The 16699-nt window shown below is 34.6% G+C and overlaps 1 protein-coding gene and 1 pseudogene across 1 annotated transcript in view; one reads left to right on the forward strand and one right to left on the reverse strand.

The window, feature by feature from the left end:
• The window catches only part of PIGK (phosphatidylinositol glycan anchor biosynthesis class K), a 111432-nt gene that overhangs the window by 15345 nt on the left and 79388 nt on the right, over positions 1-16699 (forward strand). The gene's annotated exons all lie outside the window — the stretch shown is intronic.
• Positions 9927-10410, reverse strand: LOC103663089 (annotated as a pseudogene).

Genomic DNA, 16699 nt, shown 5'->3' on the forward strand with positions numbered 1-16699 from the left:
AGAAACAAATGAACGAAAAAAGAGACAACAAAACCACACTCTGATTACCAGAGGGGAGGTGGTGGAGGCAATGGGTAAAATAGGTGAAGGGGATTAAAGAGCACACTTATTGTGATGAGCACTGAGTAATGTATAGAATTGTTGAATCACTATATTGCATAACTAAAACGAATAGAGCACTGTATGTTAATTATACTTGAATAAAAAAGAAGAGAGAAAAAATAAAAATAGTTACTCAGAGTGGTTAAATGACTTGCTTAAGGTCCACTAAAGTTCCCATTATGTAATAGAACCAGAATTTGAATTCACATCTTTCGACTTTATGGCCTGAGCATTTCCATTATATCACAACTATCTCTTCCCTAAGAAATTGCAACAATTAATATTTATGTGACATTTACAATTAGAGAATTCTTTTAATAACATCTGATTTTATTCTTATTCCAGTCCTATAGAGGTTGGTGTTATTATGCACACTGATCACTTAATACCTTATTAATTTTAAAGATGTATATCTACATGTTGAAGGTAGTACTGAGGTGTTATGAAAATACTTAATTTAATAAATATAAGGAATGCCTCTCCTATTTCTTCATTTACTTATTTTTTCCATAGTTTCTACATTGTCTTAGTCTTCATTATTTGATGTGTCACGTACTTTATGCTTCTGCACATCATCCTGCTTTGTAGCTATAATACATGCTTCTGTACTTCAACAGCTTTGTAGCTGTTTATTCCCTGTCTCTAGTAGTCTCTTTCTCCCTCCAACTCATCCTACACACAGCTGTTAGAATTCTTTCTCAGACACTGCTTTCATGTTTTCACTCCCACGATCAAGAAACTGCAGTGACTCTCTGTTGCCTTTCTAAAAAATCCAAAATTTTCATCCAGCCTTCAGTCTTTACTGCTTTGTTAATTCCAATTTACTATGTTCATTTGTAGATTCATTATGGCATCTACTACACAATATTTAGTCACTCTCATTTCTCTCTATATATATTTATATATATAATTTTTACCATTTATCCTACCTAAAAAACTTTATATCCTCTGTGCCCTCCTTTCCTACTCCTATATCAGTGCATTAAAAAAGAAATTGCAATTAATTTATACAATTTTCTAAATAATTAAATATATATTCAAATTTTTATTATTATTTTTATTTTATGATTTTTGTCTAATTTTTTATGAATGAAAGGACTGGAACTATAGTAAACGTGCTTTGTAAATAATTTGCAATATATTATTGTAGTTATTGTCAAGGTATAATATTAACTCACGCCTTTGATTGTTCTGCTTCTTGTCTCCTGTCACTTCCCAATGCTTTTTCTCATATACTCTGTAAAAACACAAATAATAGTTTGAATATACTTATGTATTCCTAACAGTCTGTCATTTTATCCTCACGTTGGCAGCTGATCTGTCTGCCACTCCACATGATGTTCGTGAAGTGTATAAAATCTTGAATAGGGGAACATTTAGAATAGTTAAGAAGTTTAAATGTGCTTTGAGGAGAATAGTGACAAGGATAAAAGGAACATTTTGGGGGCGCCTGGGTGGCACAACGGTTAAGTGTCTGCCTTCGGCTCAGGGCGTGATCCTGGAGTTATGGGATCGAGCCCCACATCAGGCTCCTCCGCTATGAGCCTGCTTCTTCCTCTCCCACTTCCCCTGCTTGTGTTCCCTCTCTCACTGGCTGTCTCTATCTATAAATAAATAAATAAATAAATAAATAAATAAATAAATAAAATCTTTAAAAAAAAAAAGAACATTTTGGCCACTGCCACTGTGCTCTTACCTTTAAATAATTAGAAACCATTTGAGAGACTAAGAAGACTGTGAAGGATTTTATGGAGCAAAGGGATAATTTCTTTATTGATTTGTAAATACATGGAAGGTTTTGGGATGTCAAAGAAGCGAGAGATGCTTATTTCTTAATCAATACCACAATGTTTTTATTACTGAAACTAGCTTCTTATCTGGTAACTTGATTTCCTTGACTTTGTTCTTTTTTAAAATCATCTTGGCTATTTTGGGGTCTTGTTTCTTCCATATTAGGTTTAGAATGAGCTTGCCAAATTCTTAAAACTCTGTTGAGATTTTGATTTGCATTGCAGTAAATTTTAGATTAACTTAGAATGGGCTTCTTTATGGAGTTAAATATTTATGTATAAGGTATATCTTCATGTAATTATGTGTTTAACAGCTCTCAACTAAGTTTTATAATTTTTAATTTTTCTCCATAAACATTTTTGGTAGAATTTTTAGTTGTCTTATTTTTTTTGTTGTTGATATTGTGAATGTACCATTTAAAAAGTACTTTTCTTCTGTTGCACATACAGTTGGGTTTTGTATATTGTTCTAGCAACCTACTGAACTGTATTAATTTTAATAATTTGACTATAAATTTTCTTTTTTTAGTAGCCATAAAATCTATAAACAATGACTAGTTTCTTTCTTTCAAATCTTTATACCATAAACTTTTTAAAAAAAGATTATTTATTTGAGAGAGAGAGAGAGAGAGGACACGAGTGGAGGGGAGGGGCAGAGGAAGAAGGAGAAGCAGACTCCCTCTTTGAAGGGAGCCCGATGTGGGGCTCAGTCCTGGGACCCTGAGATCATGACCTGAGCTGAAGGCAGCCGCTTAACTGACAGAGCCAGCCAGGCGCCCAACCATAAACTTTTAAAAGTCTTTAAAAGCTTTCATATTTGAAAATTTGGGAATAAAAACTATCTTTAAAGACCTCAAAATTAGTAATCCAGAGAAACCCTTATTTTGTCCATGAAAACAAATGTGTTCCTGAGAGGTAACGTGATGTTTAAGGTCAACAACTGTGTGGTGGCAGACATAATGCTAGAATTCTGGTTGTAGTGATTATATTATACTATGTTGTGCAATTTATCAGAATAAATAAGTGAAATATTAAAGAAAAAGGATAAGTGAAACAGTTAATTAAAAATAAAGATAAATGTTGATATGCTTTATGAAACTGATGTTTGCATGATAATATACTTAATTTACTAATGTAAATAATAATCTAATAACCTTACCAAAATTACAATAGCTGATCTTCAGAGTTTTTTCTTGTAATAATCTTTCTCTAGCACTGTTTCATCTATTCAGCTTGAAGATAACTCAGAAAGTTATTTTTATTTTCACTTTGGTACCTCCAATAAAGTGAACTATTGGTGTGTTGTATCTAGTATTTATATCAGGATGTGCAGTAACTTGATTTCCTGGATATTTGTCATAACCTTGTTAAATAGTCTTGAGGCACCTGGTGGCTCAGTTGGTTAAGTGTCTGACTTGATTTCGACTGGGATCATGATCTCAGGGTCATGGCATCAAGCCCCATGTCAGTCTCCATGCTCAGTGGGGAGTCTGCTTGAGATTCTTTCCCCCTCCCTCTCCTTCCCTTTCTGATTCTCCCCCTGCTCATGGTCTCGCTCTCTCTCTAAAATAAATAAGTAAATAAAATCTTTTAAAAAGTAGTCTTATTGGATGCTTATTTTAAAGTCAGTTATAAACCAATTTAAAATTCAGGTGCTTCCAAGGATTGTGCAAATGTAAGGAAATCACAGTTTAGATGGGAGGCCATTAGCACAGTATTTAAGAGAATAGACTGTTAGTGAAACACTCNTTCTTTGTAGAAGACATAACATTATATATAGAAAATCCTAAAGACTCCAACAAAACACTGTAGAGCTAATAAACAAATTCAGTAAAGATACAGGATATAAAAGCAGTGTACAAAAATCTATTGTGTTTCTGTACACTCATAACGAACTATCAAAAAGAGAAATTAAGAATCCCATTTATAATTGTATCAAAAAATAATAAAGTACCTAGGAATTAATTTGATCATGGAGGTGAAAGACCTATAGACTAAAAACTAAGGCATTAATGAAAAAAAAACTGAAGAATACAAATAAATGGAAAGATATTCTGTGCTCATGGATTGGAAGAATTAATATTGTTAAAATGACCATACTACCCAAAGCAATCTACAGATTCAGTGCTATCCCTATCAAAATTCCAATGGCATTTTTCACAGATGAAAAACAAGCCTGAAATTTGTATAAAGTCCCCAAATAGACAAAGCAATCTTGAGAAAGAAAAAAAGGGTGGAGTCATCACACTTCCTGAATTGAAACTGTAGTACAAAGCTGTCGTACTCAAAAACACTATGGTATTGACATGAGAATAAACACAGCCCAATGGAACAAAATAGAGAGCCCCTGGAATAAATTTATACATATGTGGTCAGTTAATTTACAACAAAGGATTGAAGAATATAAAATAATGAAAGGATGGTCTTTTTGATACCTGCTATTAGGAACACTGGACAGCCACATGCAAAAGAACAAAACCCGGACCACTAACTTACATTGTACACAATCATCAATTCAAAATGGATTAAAGACTTGAATGTAAGACCTGAAACCATAAAACTTTTAGAAGAAAACATAGGCAGTAAACTCTGACATTAGTCTTTGTGATGATTTTTTAAAATTTGACAACAGAAGCAAAAATCAATAAGTGGTCAACTAAAAAGCTTCTGTCCATCAAAGGAAACCGTCAACAAGATGAAAAGACAGCCTCACAAATGGAAGAAGATATCTGTAAATCATATATCTGATAAGAGGTTAATACCCAAAATATTAAAAGAACCCATATAACTCAATAACAAAAAAAGAAGTAATCCAATCAAAAAATGGGCAGAGGACCTGGATTAGACATTTTCCAAAGAAGACATGCTGATGGCAAATAGGTATATGAAAAGGTTCTTAATATTACTAATCATCAGGGAGATGCAAATCAAAACGACAGTATCACCTCCCACTTGTTAGAATAGCTATTATCGAAAAGACAAGAAATAACAAGTGTTGGTGAGGATGTGGAGAAAGAACTCTCATGCAGTGTTGATAGGAATGTAAATTAGTACAGCCACTATGGAAAGCAATAAGTAGGTTCCTCAAAAAGTTAAAAGTAGAACTAACATGATCCAGCAATTATATTTCCGGGTATTTATCCAAAGGAAATGAAAACACTAACTCAAAAAGATATCTGCACCCTTGTGTTCACTGTATTATTTACAGTAGCTGAGACATAGAAACAACCTAAGTGTCTGCGGATGAGTGGATGGATAAAGAAGATGTGGTATGTATATACAATGGAGTATTATTTAACTATAAAAGAAGGAGATTCTGCTAATTGTGACAATATGGTTGGACCTTTGAAGGCGTTATGCTAAATGAGATAAATCAGAGGAAAACGAATACTGTATGATCTCACTTATGTGTGGAATCTAAAAAAAACTGAACTCATAGATACAAGGAACAGATTGGTGGTTGCCAGAGGCAAGGGGTAGTGGGTGGGCAAAATGCGTAAAAGTGGTCAAAAGGTACAACTTCCAGGGGCACCTAGGTAGCTCAGTTGGTTAAAGTCTGATCTAATTTCAGAAGTGGGCAGGAATGATGACTAATGTTGCTTTTGCTTCTGATTGCTATCAAACTAACAAGCAATGCAAAGTATATATGAGATAAGAATATGAGTAAGCGACTGTAGCTCTCCTCTATTTGTTTGTTACCATGGTGATCCTGAATTTGGTAGTTCATGCAGCTTGCAAAGCATGAGAAACCAGCCAGGTCAGAGTGATCCAAAACAGTCACCAGCAGAAGGGCCATGTTGTCATTCAGAATTTCTGCCTACTATCCCATTAGGCAATTTCTCTCTGTGCCTGACATTTATACTTACATGTTTTATTTCCTACTGTATCATCAGGCCTTCAACAAACCTGGAAAGGACCTGTTAAAGTCCCTGCTGGTTTGTTGATCTTGGACGAACTATTTAATATCTCTCAGTGTTAATGTCCTTGTTTATAAAATGGAGAAAGAAGACCTGTATGGGGTGAATTTTGGTGGTTCATCAATCCGGTTGGGAGTAATTCCCAGCTCCCTTGCATCATTCCACAATTTCATGAATCAGCCTATCCTTTTTTCTGATTATTGCATTGGCTTAACATCAACTGACTTGGTATTAATTTAATGATCCTGAATACTAGGTTTACTGTGACAGTCTTAATTACCATAAGAAAGGTCATAAAAGGGTACAGGTTTGTAAGTTGAGCCATTTTGAGTTATGAGTTGCCTGTACAGACCAGGCAGGAGTAGCATGCCTCTTAGTAAGAAAAGGAGAAAGAAGCAGATGCTTGCAGAAGAGCTGAGTCACATTAGTGTCAAATCACTGGCATCTATAACGTTTCACAGGTTTTTATTGTTGATATCTCAAACTACTTTCTGGTCTCTGTAAGCCTTTATTCTTGAATTTTCATTGAATTATGTGCCATGCTAATAATTCATCTTCCTTCTTTGAACTAGCTTTAGTGATTCCTTACAAATCAGAAAGCCTAACTAGAGTACATATTAGGGTGTGGATAAAGGGTTAACAAAGCCCTTTTCTAATACAGAAGAAATTGACTTTTGTTCACTTTGTGACTCTGTTCTTTTGGATATCTGATAAAGGTAGGCAACATTGCTTTCGGTAAAATTGTTCCTTTACTGATTAGATAATTGTAAGTGGACCAGGATAAATAAGTCATAAGTACATAAGGAGAAGGATATACCTTTGGGCTTTTCTGAGTGGGAGGATTCTTGTAACTGGGTTTGTTCCTTGAGGGACCCTGAAAAGTATGTCTATGAAGTTATTGCATAAGATGTTGACTCTAGTTGGGCATGAGGTTTCTAAGCCAAAGTGGATATTCTGCCCACCCATATAAGTCTCACTACCTCATCCTTGAGTGTCATCTGAAGCACCAAAAAGAATAGCTTGGGAGGATCACATACACATATACACTATGCCATGCTGTTAGCCTCTTAGACTTGAAAGAGAAAGCCCTGGATAGTTATGTATATTCCTATAGATTGTTGTGAGGGTACTCCCATGGAAGAGGAATGTCTAACAGGTTTTATATTTTGCTGCTGTAACAAATAGTCACAAATTTAGTGGCTTAAAATAATGCAGACTAGTTTTGGATATCGGAAGTCCAAAAATGTGTCGTCAGATCTATGTTCTTTCTGAAAGCTCTAGGGGAAAATCTGTTTCCTTATTTTTTCCAGCTTCTAGAGGCTGCCTGCTTTCCTTGGCTCATGGCCCTATTCTCCATTTTGAAAGTCATCAGCATAACATCTTCAGTGGCTCTTCTGTTGTCATATTTCCTTCTTTCTCTTTGTTTCTGCTGTCACATTACCTTCTTTGATTCTGATGCTCTTGCCTCTCTCTTTTAAGGACCCTGGTGATTACAGTGGGTTTACCCAGGTAATTTAGGATAACCTCCCCATCTCAAGATCCCTAACTTAATCACATCTGTAAAGTCCCTTTTATCTTTAAAGGTAATGTATTCATAGCTTTCTAGGACTTAGGCATCTTTTGTGGCCGTCTTTTTTTTTTTTTAAGCTTTTATTTATTAATTTGACGTAGAGAGACAGCCAGCAAGAGAGGGAACACAAGCAGGGGGAGTGGGAGAGGAAGATACAGGTTAAGGGAAGATGCCAAAAGAAGGGAAACATAAAAACTGGAAGAGAGGGAATAAAATTAATTTGGGGGTTTTTAGGTATCTGCATTGACTCTTCTATTTATTACACTGATTCTTTCTAAAGTAAAATTAGGGGAAACCGATAAAATGCCTGATGCATTTGAGGTCATATGACTGAGAGTGGGTGCTAGGTTGGTCTGAGAAATAAGGAGGAAGGCAACTGATAAGGGATGGTGTGGAATGTTTACTTCTTTTCTCCTTCTTCCCTCTTCCCCTTTTCCAACCGGTAAATATATGTTGAGAGCCTATAGCATTTGGAATACACTTGACAATTTGTGTAATTTAAACTAAAGTGGGGATATAGGGAAGAGAAAAGGGCAGGAGAGTAAATTGTAGCCTCCAAGAAAAAACGTAAAAGTGTTTGGGTGGTGACAGTGGGAGTGACCACAAACTAAGTCAGACTCAACTTGACATTTCACCATGGAAAGTGGTGGTAATAATAAGTATTTCTAAAGAGTTCTGAGGATTCTAATGGAGAATTGATTAAAAAAAATGTGATTCTCTGTCACATTATATCCGACTCTTTCTGAGGTGTTGAAAGGGTAAGTGAAATTAACATTTATGGACATAATTTGATTTCTTTGGAGAAAAGATATCTCACAGAGTTTTGTGTTAATGGTTTCCAAGAATTTGACCTGAGCATAATAAGCAGGAGGTTACTCAGGTCAGTAAAAAGTATCCTGACATTAAATCCTTAATGCCCAGCCATTAACTTTAATTTAACATTATATCCATGCCCAAGGCTTCCAATCTTGAAATTCAGATATGTTATTTTAGAAATTAAAACCCTTATTAATCAGAACATAATTTACCTAAAATGTCAGTTTTTCTCCACTGTATTAGAAGCACAGGACAATCAAATAAGACCTTCATAGGGAGTTTGTTCTAACAAACATATTTTAGGTTTTATCCTGGGCAAATAAAATCTAACTTAATTTCCTGCATTTCATCGAATTCTGTTTATATTTTTATATTTAATAAAATAGATATTCAAATGTTAGCTTTCATATACTAATAAAGATTTTTGTTTAGTAGATTGTTCTTATTTAGGAAAGCAGTTTAGATACTGACTTTTTTTTTTTTTCATTTCACTATTTATTTAGATGTTTAGCTCTCACACTAGGTTTTTACAGGCTGGTGAACCCCGACAAATTATTTCTCCCATGGAACTGTAACTACACATTACAAGATAGCGTAAATACATGGTTGAATTAACATTAATACACATTGCTGTTTGATCAATTATATAATAAGTTATCAAATATCTAAATACTGAGTTACACAGCTCAAAAGCATATAAAAATTAAATGTCTGCTCAGTTCCACCAGCAGAAATCCACTTCTTTTTTTACAGGTGAGGTTGGGAAGAGAAGGAAAAAAGGCATGCTTCAACAAAAATCCTGGTAAACAGCTTCCAGTAGATATGGAAAAATAATACAAATTTTATGATTAAGAATTGTTGTAGCTACAATAATAAAGCATTTCTACCTTTAAAAAATGTTTACTAAATTAAAGAACATATTCTACATATTCTGCCATAAGGCAAAGATAGTATCATACTAGAAATACTGAGTAACCTTCTCTCATTCCTTTTTAGGTTTTCTCTGTTAAGTTGCACCCAAAAGTGCAACCATTAAATTAACTGTAAGGCTTTTTGCCTGGAGACATTAACGGTGTGCTTCTGTGCAATGTAGATTTTCAAGATAGAGGTTTTCCATAACAGCACAAAATGAGATCTATAAAAAGACATTAAATAATCACTGTACAACTTGATAAAAAAAGTCTAACAAAAATCATTGGTTACATAAATCTGATATATACTAGTATGAAGGTGGGCAATTTAAACATAAAGTGAGCAAACAAATAACCATATAGTCTTTGATTCCAATGTTTGAAATGACTGAAGGAATGAACCACATAAGAACTGGCATGTTCATAGTTCCTAGGTTTTAGTTCTGTATGATAGTAAAAATATACAAGTATTATATTGGATATTTTGGTACCTAATCTGTCTATATTTCTTATGTATTGATAAGATTCTGGCATAGATTTAAAGACTTAAGACTCAGTACTGCATGATTTCAGGAAGGGTTGGCTGGTACAAATGATAAGCAAATTTTAACTGCTGAACTTCTAAGTGTCCGGAAAGGTTGGCCGTAACCCAAACATAGAGGTTCTGTGAAGCATGTAACCTGGTAAAACTGCTTTTCAGTATTCCTATAAAAGTTTCATTAGACTTATTCACCCAGCCAACTTCTTGGGTAGTATGCACAGCAGATTAGGTCCTGTCTGAAGTTCCACTTCCAAGACAGTAGCGTCAGGCACCCCAGTTTTATTGGCCATTGATGTCTTTGCAGTACAGACACATTCTATAGTGATACTTCTCTAAATACAAAAGTCGCTTAATGTTAAAGCTCAATGGCTGCTTTTGTCTTACGATTTCTACTGCATCTTTTATTTCATTCCTAAGCATACAAGCATTGGAGCTCTTCCGTGGCCTGCAAAACAGTGAACAGAAGCACAACAACCAGGTTCTTCACAAAAGTTGAGTTTTTCAAGACTTAACCAGTTATCAGTAATCTGGTTGGATGGTGGTACAGCTTCATCAAAAAGCCACTCTAGAACATGGATACTTTCCTTTTCCATAAGAGCAGTGTCATACATAGCTTCCTATACTCTTACTATTGTGGTAATGCCATGCTTCTTAAGTTTCTCAGTAACTTTGTTTAAAGTCTTACTGGTTGGATCATGGATAATAAGAAATATATTCTTGTATGGTTGACCTCCATGGGAGTTGAGCAGTTTATTCAAGCCATGTTCATTTAGTTTAAAATATTCATTAGTTAATGAACTAATTTTAAAAATTGAATATAGAAATGATTAAAGAAACTTCAATATCCTCCACTTGTAATTCTCAGTGTTGTGAGTATAAAGTTGGGAGTAATGGGAAATGAAATGAACCTCCTAACAAGAAGCAGGAAATCTTCAATCCACTAATATTGAGCAATGGAAAGGAAGTGCGCTGAGGCTTACCCCATTTAGATCAGAACTGGAAAATGCTTTGCAGATTTCAATTCAACACTTCTGTGGTCAGGCTAAGTGCTCTTCTGTGGCTTCTTAGAGTGCTAATGAATTTCTACAGTTCTCTTGCCTCATAAAAGTCATGCTGTGCTTGGCAGTAATCTTTCCTGTCCTTTAGAAACTTCATAAATGTGTGATGATAGAAAAGAATATACTTATTCATTGAAGACTGCAGCTTAATCCTACAGTGGGTACTGAGGTGGCAGCGACACAGGTAGCAGTGGCTACAGCCATAGGACAGGGCGTCCGTGGTGGCCAGTTGCAGAGTGGAAGCCGTGCAAGTGCTGCTAGGGGCACTGGGCCGGTTTTGGGTTTTGAAAAAGAGTTGAAATTAGAACATTCCAGTCCCTGGCATTTTTAGTCAGATTTTATTGTAACTTAAAAAAAGATTTGGGGAAGATTTTTTCCAGTTTTTTTTTTTTAAAGGTGAAAACAGACTTAAAATCTATAGCTCTGTAATTATATGATTTATTTAAAATTTTAAAAATGTTTGTAATGAAGTTTAAAGCATTAATTTCATTGAGCCATGGAAAATAGAAATACTAAGATGTGGTTCTTATGAGGAAAAGTGATGTCCCTTTAATATTTGTTGATGTGAGTATGAAATTACTAAAGGTTTATTGTTATTGTTTTTGTTGTTTGGCTCTGCTCATTACTTGGGAGTGGAGTAAAAGCCAGGGTATTCCAATGTGCCAAAGAATGCAGTAATGGATGGAAAGTGTGTGGGCTTGGAAATAAAATCTCAACTCCTCAGCTTACCAGCCTTGTAACTTGGGGCAAGTGGTTTGACCTCACTGAATTTCCTTATCTTTAGAATGAAGACAATAGTAATCTTCAGGGTTGTTGTGATTTAGTGGGAATGAAGTATCTGATAGGACTGTAGCACAATGGCTGTCACACAGTCAGCTTGGCAAATATTTGTTTCCACCATCTTGTCCCTACCCCATTACCTCTAGCATATTGTGGCTACATTCTAAATACTAGTAATCATCACTTCTGTGTTAGAACTGGAAGAAATTTTAAAAGTTCCTTACTCAGAATTCTACCTTCCCCTTTTATTTTTAATTTGCTTGTCTACTAAAATTCTGTGTTCAAATTTGTTTTTGAAAGTTCTACCATATTGCTTGACATATCTCTTCTGAATTTAAATCCATTTTCTCTTTTACTCTCAAGTGGTGCACTCTGTAATCTTACCTTGTTTCCATTTTTCTATAACTTCTACTCTTATTTTTTGATAATCTTACTGAAATATGAGTCTATATTTGATAATTTGGATAAAATACTGTAGTAAGTGCTTGTACAATTTAATATGGAATGGTTAAATCAAATTCATGTCAATGAACACCATTTTATTGCTTTAAAAAAACAAATTGTTGAATTACATTTGATTAAGATTTATCATTATCTTCCAGTTAATTACTCTTTTTATATGGGATAGTTTCCATTTTATATTTTTCTTCTATAATTTTTGTCCTAGTTGATTCTTATGATCAAATTGAAGAGCAAAGTGTGGTGGCAAAATACTCTTCACCAATGTTTGGTCTCTATATCTTATCCTTTGGCAAATAGATTTTTTTAAAAAAATGATAAAACTGATACCTCAAAAGAAGCGTAGCCATCAGGTCCTCTTGATGAAAAAAATATCTAAACTCTTTTGCTTAATGCCCCCAGAAAGTTAAGAGGACTTTTTGATTTTCTTGTTATTTGAGAATGGAAGTGTACCAGAGAAGACATATTGTGGATATTTGCAAGTATTTTTCAGTCAAAATATGCAACTCAGGCGTTGTGGTTGAGTACTAGGCGAGTGCTTATAGCATTCCAAAAATTTTACATATAGACTAATAAAATCTACTGGTGCTAAACAAGACTCCAAGATACTTGATATAAAGTGTTTGAATTGGGGGAAACCTGACTAAATCAGTACAGATCATTACTAGAAAAATAACAAAGGTAAAATTTCTGTTAAACATGAGAATATGTGAAAGATTCCACATATTGTGGAATTTAAGATTTTAAAAAAATTTAAAATTTTATCCTTTCTATTTTGACAAATAATGCAACATTCTTTATTTGACTATTGACTGTTTCTGTGAGCCATCCATAATGGTCGAGAAATATAGTAACTTATAATTTTGGGTAATATAATGCACAGATTTGAATTCCAAGCCTTGAGGCTGGTGTGCTTGAGTCAGTCAGTAAACTAGTCAGTGGGAAATTGAACAATGGAAAGTGGGGAAGAAATAAAAAACAAACAAACAAAAAACTTGCCTATTGGAAAGGGGAAGGGCATGGGTGAGGCATCTCTGCTGCTTGCCCCTCCCCCATTATTGGAAGAGGGATTAAGATTGGGGAGTGTTTGGAAGCAGAGATGAAGCAGTGAAGACTTGGTATAGGCTACAGGTGCAGGTGCAGATGGTTGAGAGTGAAAATGTCAGGCTTGGTGGCTGAAAAGATCTGGTGAGGGAAGGCCCTGCAGCAGGATGTAATCCCATTGCCTTTCTGTAGAAAAGTCAGGGGCTCCCAGGAATTGATTGGAGACTGTGTAGAACATTAATCTCTGTACCTCTTTGAAGTTCTGTTCTCTGATTTTTGCATTTAAGTGGGCACTTAAAATTTTAAGTTATACCTTACTACATTTAAAGGAGAAATTATATGCTCTAGTGCTATTCTTTGATTTGAAAGTTTGCTAAGGTCTCTTGATGGTTCCATTTTGAATTTCAAGGGCCTATTTTATGTCAGTTATGTGCTATAAATATTGAACAGCAATAATGAGTTCATTTAATCACCTGAGTTGATTAAATTATCAACATAAAACAAAACACATCATTATATCCTTCCAAATCCTAGGTCATATAATTTAAGGGTGTTATAGGATTCTTAAGAGCAAATAAATTATTATGTCAAACAAACTGGGCTGGAATCCTAACTCTACTATTTACTAGCTTTGTGACCCAGGACATTTAAACTTCTGTGTGCCTCAGTTTCATAACCTGTAAAATAATACATGTCTTGGAAATAATGTATGAGATAATTCTTACAATGTGCTTATCTTATTAGTACAGTGCCCGAGATATACCAAGTGCTCAATAAATGTTCTATTATTATACTAAACCACATGTGACTTTAAATACACGAGGCTATAACTAGCTAGCTCTACCCTCATATGACATGTCTGCTACTGTTGATTTCCCATCTCTGCAATGCAGTTTTTGAGTTTTATTTCTAATAATATAAGTATAAAATACTTGGCATCCTATAGCCTAGTAATGCCAGTTGTTTGACATTTGGCAAATTGAAAGTAATTTAGAAAATCCTAATGGTCTAGAACCTGTGGCTAGCAGATTTGTTATGATTAGCTTCATAGTACATTGGTGATGAGATTTATTGGCTTGGAAATTTCTCAAGACATAGAAGAAAAGGAGGAGAAAAGCCTAAAAGTAAATTATTCTGTTATCAAGCTAATGATTATACACAAAATTTGTTGAATTTGCTTTGTCCAATAGTCACTACATTGCTACAGAAGCAATAATCTACAGAGTATCCTGAATTTATATCAGGGGGAAAAAAAAGCAACACCTATGAACAGAAAGCCAGATATTTAAGAGAAAGCATCAAAGATCCCTATGATTCTCAGATCTCCTGCTGCCTTAATTTCAGCTACTCTTCTACGTTGGGATGTTGATATTACTGAAGATAAGCCTGGTGATCCTAGCTCTGGGAGCTAAAGATGATCTCAGGTGGAATTACCTGATTAGTAGCAGGGCAATAGAGTGTATAGCAGTTTTAAGGGAACATTTAAAAAACACTTTACCAACACAGTAATTTATTTAAATTTAATTCAGTGAAAAATTTTTATTAAGATAATACCAGTCTATTAATAAATGAGGAGCTATGCTTTTTGAAATGTCACACTCTAATAGTGTAAGGAAGTGAAAGATTACTCATTTATTTAAAATGGGCTCTTTTTTAACCCATTGGTTCCTGGTTCCTGATTGGGTCAAGGAAGAACTTTAGGGAGGTGAGTAAAAGAATGGCCTAGCAGCCTTGATGCAGGGTTTACCTGTTCCTTTAATGTTTGGCAAACATAATGGAATGTATTTATTTTAGACTCCCTCCCCCCGACATGTTTCTCAAATTGTGTTTCGTGCCCTCTTTTTTTGAGAAGGTTTAAAATTTCGTTTTTATTTTAATTGCCCTTAAAGTCTATATAAGCATGGTCAAGGTATTCTTGATCAAGGTATTAAATCAGATACCAAAGAGTGGTAAGGGAAGAAAATATTAGTTTTTTTTAATCTATAAAAGTAAAGAAGTTATGCTTCATTAATACTCATTATATATATTTAAAGTAGCAAATACATATGATGTACAAATTAGTAGATATATATAGGTATGTCCTCATTATTTTTTTAATTAGCAAGAATGCGTGATTTAAAATATGTAGAAGGGGGCCTGGGTGGCTTAGTTAGTTAAGTGTCTGACTCTTGTTTTTGGCTCAGGTCATGATTTCAGGGTGGTGAGATCAAACCCCCCCTCCTTGGGCTCAGCACTGTGCGGAGCCTTCTTGATACTATCTCTCCCTCTGCCCCCCCCCCCCCCCCCCCCAATATGTGGAAACTCATGTAAACAACCGACATATTGTTTGGATTCCAACCCAGTTTGAACTTTATACAATTTCTGTGCTCACTTTTTCTTTTGGTTTTGTGTTTAGAGAAGGCCATATTGCCATATGATTTGTCGTGTGATGTAGGTTTTGCAGGGCCTTGAATAGAGTGTGAGAGTTGAGTCATCACACATGGTAGTATAAGATTGCCAGACTGTAAGAATATCATATTCTTGTATCAGTTGGATATATTTGAGGGATTTTTTTCTTAATTTTAATAAGATACAAAGCAAGTTGCTGTCATTATTTATAGGAATGTAGTAGTATGTCTTCAGTGTAGATTTATTTTCTTTGGTTTTGATTCCAGCAGTGATTGATTTGATACCAACTTAGTGAAGACTTAAATAACTGCTGGGATGCTCACTGGATATTCAAGTGAAAAAGACACTTTAAGGAGTCAACAAGTTAGGTCTCATAATAACTGATGTTTGAAGAATATTTATTGGCAAAGTCTTAAATATAAAATCTGATCCCTGAACAGTCAAGTAACATAACATAACAGGAATTTATGAATTGCATTTTGTGCAACATACTTTTGTGAATATTTTCTGTATTATCGAGTTATATTGTAGTGTAGATATCAAAATATAGGAAAAAAAAATAAAGTGTAGAACCAGGACGGATATTATCTCTTTCTACTGTTAAATACAACAGCAGTCAGTTAGTTTTAGCAAAATAACATCCTTCTTCAAATGGAGTTAATGTTTTTAGAGTACTATTAGTTTGGTAATTTTGTTAAAATGTGATTGATAATTTTGTATTTATTCATAGTTTTATAAGAACTATAAGCCTAAGGAGTTAACTTTCATTTATATATGTAAGTTTCATTATACAAATAATTTAACACCTGGACCAAGTGAGAATTTTTTTTTTCCTCCAGAAAAGAGTTCTGAACGTTTCTTAAGTTTTAGAAACAGTGAATTAGAATATGTGGTTGGACTTCTAAACCTTTGAAATTGTCTGTTTCCAGTGCTGCTTTTCTCATTGATTATCCACAAATAAAATGATTTTTTTAAAATTTTATGTTAACTGAGGGTTATAGTACTTATATGGAGGCTCAAAATTGTGGGAAAAATATTGATTGAATTTATGATTTTTTAAAAGATTTATTTATTTATTTTAGAGACAGAAAGAGAAAGAAAGCAGGGGGAGGGGGAGAGGGAGAGGAAGAGAGAATCCTAAGCAGACTTCCCGCTGAGCATGGAGCCAGGAGGGAGCCCGGATGATGTGGGGCTTGATCTCATGACCCTGAGTTCGTGAACTGAGCCAAAACCAAGAGTCGGATGCTTAACCGACTGAGCCACCCAGGCACCCCTGAATTTATAATTTTAAGCTGAAATTACTGCTTCTTTATGACATTGACA

This window comes from Ursus maritimus, unplaced genomic scaffold, assembly GCF_017311325.1.
Source record: "Ursus maritimus isolate PB19 unplaced genomic scaffold, ASM1731132v1 scaffold_12, whole genome shotgun sequence".
Classification (NCBI taxonomy): Eukaryota; Metazoa; Chordata; class Mammalia; order Carnivora; family Ursidae; genus Ursus; species Ursus maritimus.